Source organism: Conger conger, chromosome 8 (assembly GCF_963514075.1).
Source record: "Conger conger chromosome 8, fConCon1.1, whole genome shotgun sequence".
NCBI classification, from domain to species: domain Eukaryota; kingdom Metazoa; phylum Chordata; class Actinopteri; order Anguilliformes; family Congridae; genus Conger; species Conger conger.
In genome coordinates this window covers 2400684-2405683 of record NC_083767.1, presented here as the reverse complement: position 1 = coordinate 2405683, position 5000 = coordinate 2400684, and the positions used below count along the sequence as shown (strand labels likewise).

At 53.1% G+C, this 5000-nt stretch overlaps 1 protein-coding gene across 2 annotated transcripts in view; it reads left to right on the top strand.

Moving 5' to 3' along the window:
• Window positions 1–5000, top strand: part of LOC133135809 (protein shisa-like-1a) — a 49829-nt gene that overhangs the window by 19883 nt on the left and 24946 nt on the right. The gene's annotated exons all lie outside the window — the stretch shown is intronic.

The window sequence follows — 5000 nt, the reverse complement described above, 5'->3', positions numbered from 1 at the left end:
GAGAACACACACACACACACAGACACACACGATGAGGAGTACACACACAGACACAGGATGAGGAGAACACACACAGACACACAGGATGAGGAGTACACACACAGACACACACGATGAGGAGTACACACACAGACACAGGATGAGGAGTACACACACAGACACACACGATGAGGAGAACACACACACACACACAGACACACACGATGAGGAGTACACACACAGACACACACAATGAGGAGAACACAAACAGACACAGGATGAGGAGAACACACACACACAATGAGGAGAACACACACAGACAGTAATGTGATCAGAACAAAGTGGCAGTTGTAAAAGCAGAAACGGCAATATTAGACAGTGCCGTAACCGCCAAACTGAAGAGAAAATATTAAAGAGATGTGGTACTATTCATGAATAAAATATTGAGAAAGAAAAGACTGAAAATGTGATTAAATGTGCGCAGAATATCTCTCTCCACATCCTGTCCTGTGCTCCTGCACAACCCAACTTTTACAACTTTTACACTTCCCACAAGATGAGTTCCACACTGCAGAACGTTGTTCCGTTCTGAATGATTAAGCGTTCCTCAGCGTTTCTGGGTCTGGACCGGCCTCCTACACAGATCGGTGAGAAGATAAACTCCTTCAGAGTCAGAATCCTGACCGGCGTGGAGTCACTGAGCTCCCACGAGACATCAGGACCTACAGCGTAGGGTTTTCCTGGTGGGGAAGTGTCCGCACCCCGATATCCCTGACCTGGGGTTCCACTGCTTTTCAAATGGCCTGTTAGGGGCTCCCAGATCCCAGCGAGGAAATGTAAGATGGAAAGTTCCGGAACCGTGGTTACCGGGTTACATGGTTACCGTGGCTACAAGGCCATCCCCGCCCCACGGCCGCGCTAGCGATGAGTCAGGGTTGCCATGGGGACCCCGCGGCGTTAATAAAAGGGTCCCGGTCCTGTGTGATCTCCCTGGGGCGGGGGGGACCCCCCCGTTTTACACGCTGCGGAGCGAGAACAGCCACTCATCCCAGACTCCGCAGGAATAAAGCTCCCACACAAGCTCACCTCCCTCCCCTAACGCCTGGAAAACACCGGATTCAGTCAGGGGAGTTTCATCTGCTTAGACTGTCATTTAACTATTAATATTGAATATTGAATCAGTATATTATTTTAATAAATCAGAAACTAATAACTACTCCTTCTGCAACTGCAGTTAATGATCAGCCTAGTTATGGACGCATGCGTGTAGTTGCAGCCTATTTATAAAACACATTTCTTTATTTTGAAGAGGCTTGGAGGCATGTAATAAAAAGACCTGAACTGATCTAATCCATGTAGATCATCCATTGCCAGGTCACTCACACACCAGGTCACTCACACACCAGGTCAGACACACACCAGGTCAGACACACACCAGATCAGACACACACCAGGTCAGTCACACACCAGATCAGTCACACACCAGATCAGTCACACACCAGGTCAGACACACACCAGATCAGTCACACACCAGCTCAGACACACACCAGATCAGTCACACACCAGCTCAGACACACACCAGATCAGTCACACACCAGCTCAGACACACACCAGATCAGACACACACCAGCTCAGACACACACCAGATCAGTCACACACCAGATCAGTCACACACCAGGTCAGACACACACCAGATCAGTCACACACCAGGTCAGACACACACCAGATCAGTCACACACCAGATCAGTCACACACCAGATCAGTCACACACCAGATCAGACACACACCAGGTCAGACACTCACCGCTGTAAAAAAACAAAAAACATTCAGTTTGGGTGTAGCGTGAGGATGCTGTTCTACTGTATCGCACGATGTACGACACACCTCTGTGTGTGAGTGTGTGTGTGAGCGTGTGTGTGTGTGGTGTGTGTGTGAGAGGGAGTGTGTGTGTGTGTGTGTGTGTGAGAGAGAGGAGTGTGTGAGTGTGTGTGTGAGCGTGTGTGAGTGTGTGAGTGAGTGTGTGAGCGTGTGTGTGTGAGTGTGTGTGTGTGTGTGTAAGAGGGAGTGTGTGAGTGTGTGTGAGTGTGTGGGTGTGTGTGTGTGTGTGTAAGAGGGAGTGTGTGAGTGTGTGGGTGTGTGTGTGTGTGTGTGTAAGAGGGAGTGTGTGAGTGTGTGGGTGTGTGTGTGTGTAAGAGGGAGTGTGTGAGTGTGTGGGTGTGTGTAAGAGGGAGTGTGTGAGTGTGTGTGAGTGTGTGGGTGTGTGTGTAAGAGGGAGTGTGTGGGTGTGTGTGTGTGTGTGTGTAAGAGGGAGTGTGTGGGTGTGTGTGTGTGTGTGTGTAAGAGGGAGTGTGTGAGTGTGTGGGTGTGTGTGTGTAAGAGGGAGTGTGTGAGTGTGTGGGTGTGTGTGTGTAAGAGGGAGTGTGTGAGTGTGTGTGAGTGTGTGGGTGTGTGTGTGTGTCTGTGGAACCTGAGCTAAGGGGGGTGCATCCCAATACCCTGCTCTCCAGTCTGTAAGTCTTGGGGGGGGGGGGGGGGGGGGATGTATTTTTAGAGTATTAGGACACACCCAGCGTGGTAGAAACACAGAGGCTTTGGCCATCTATAGTTCAGACTCAGTCAGAAACTAGTCTCACGTGCACAGCGAGGGTGTTCATGTTCTCTCGTTCTCCACAGTGAGGGTTTTTAGTATGGATTTAAACACACAGCTGATGAGACGTTAGCATTGGGGCTTGTTGTGGAGGCAACAGATGGGGAATGTGTGGCGCTAATGCGCTCACGCTAACGCTGTCACGCTAACGTGCTGCCTCTCCCTGCCCCAGCCCCATTAGCAGGATGGTGAGATAAAACGCACACATTAGGTTTTTCCTTTTCCCCCCACGCTGCCGAGCGTGACTCAGACAGCCCTGCCAGCTCAAATCCAGCTCTGCGGGGATAAAGCAGGCCGGGCCCCCCAGGCAGCAGAGCCTCAGGGCCTCACCCTCACACTCTCTATGGAGGGTGGGCCACAGTGTCTCCTGGAGGGCCACAGTGTCTGCAGGTTTAACTCCAGTCCTGGAGGGCCGCAGTGTCTGCAGGTTTAACTCCAGTCCTGGAGGGCCGCAGTGTCTGCAGGTTTAACTCCAGTCCTGGAGGGCCGCAGTGTCTGCAGGTTTAACTCCAGTCCTGGAGGGCCGCAGTGTCTGCAGGTCTAACTCCAGTCCTGGAGGGCCGCAGTGTCTGCAGGTTTAACTCCAGTCCTGGAGGGCCGCAGTGTCTGCAGGTTTAACTCCAGTCCTGGAGGGCCACAGTGTCTGCAGGTTTAACTCCAGTCCTGGAGGGCCGGTGTGTCTGCAGGTTTAACTCCAGTCCTGTAGGGCCGCAGTGTCAGCAGGTTTGACTTTTTAGTCCTCTCTCTAGTTCCTCCATTTGTATGTTGGAGCCCATTTCAACAGTGAGCACTTTATTCAGCACTACTGAAATCCTGCACACCTGATCAGCGGGGGGGGGGGGGGCTCTCACAAGGAGGTATTCTGGGTGTTTCCAGGGGCAGTACTATCACTGTGTTTTCTCCATGGGGGGACAGTAGTAACGCTGTGCTTTCTCCCTGGGGGCAGTACTATCACTGTGTTTTCTCCCTGGGGGACAGTAGTAATGCTGTGCTTTCTCCATGGGGGACAGTAGTAACACTGTGCTTTCTCCCTGGGGACAGTAGTAATGCTGTGTTTTCTCCCTGGGGGGCAGTACTATCATTGTGTTTTCTCCCTGGGGGGCAGTAGTAATGCTGTGTTTTCTCCCTGGGGACAGTAGTAACGCTGTGGTTTCTCCCTGGGGGGCAGTAGTAATGCTGTGTTTTCTCCATGGGGGGGCAGTAGTAATGCTGTGTTTTCTCCATGGGGGGGCAGTAGTAATGCTGTTTTCTCCCTGGGGGGACAGTAGTAACGCTGGGCTTTCTCCCTGGGGGGCAGTAGTAACGCTGGGCTTTCTCCCTGGGGGGCAGTAGTAATGCTGTGCTTTCTCCCTGGGGGGGCAGTAGTAATGCTGTGCTTTCTCCCTGGGGGGCAGTAGTAATGCTGTGCTTTCTCTCTGGGGGGGCAGTAGTAACGCTGGGCTTTCTCCCTGGGGGGCAGTAGTAATGCTGTGCTTTCTCCTGGGGGGCAGTAGTAACGCTGGGCTTTCTCCCTGGGGGGCAGTAGTAACGCTGGGCTTTCTCCCTGGGGACAGTAGTAACGCTGGGCTTTCTCCATGGGGACAGTAGTAATGCTGGGCTTTCTCCCTGGGGGGCAGTAGTAACGCTGGGCTTTCTCCCTGGGGGGCAGTAGTAATGCTGTGCTTTCTCCCTGGGGGGGCAGTAGTAATGCTGTGCTTTCTCCCTGGGGGGCAGTAGTAATGCTGTGTTTTCTCCATGGGGGGGCAGTAGTAATGCTGTGCTTTCTCCCTGGGGGGACAGTAGTAATGCTGTGTTTTCTCCATGGGGGGGCAGTAGTAATGCTGTGTTTTCTCCCTGGGGGGACAGTAGTATTGCTGTGCTTTATCCCTGGGGGGCAGTAGTAACGCTGGGCTTTCTCCCTGGGGACAGTAGTAATGCTGTGCTTTCTCCCTGGGGGGGCAGTAGTAATGCTGGGCTTTCTCCCTGGGGGGCAGTAGTAACGCTGGGCTTTCTCCCTGGGGGGCAGTAGTAACGCTGGGCTTTCTCCCTGGGGGGCAGTAGTAATGCTGGGCTTTCTCCCTGGGGGGCAGTAGTAACGCTGGGCTTTCTCCCTGGGGGGCAGTAGTAATGCTGTGCTTTCTCCCTGGGGGGCAGTAGTAATGCTGTGCTTTCTCCCTGGGGGGGCAGTAGTAACGCTGGGCTTTCTCCCTGGGGGGCAGTAGTAACGCTGGGCTTTCTCCCTGGGGGCAGTAGTAATGCTGTGCTTTCTCCCTGGGGGGCAGTAGTAACGCTGGGCTTTCTCCCTGGGGGGCAGTAGTAACGCTGGGCTTTCTCCCTGGGGACAGTAGTAATGCTGGGCTTTCTCCATGGGGACAGTAGTAATGCTGGGCTTTCT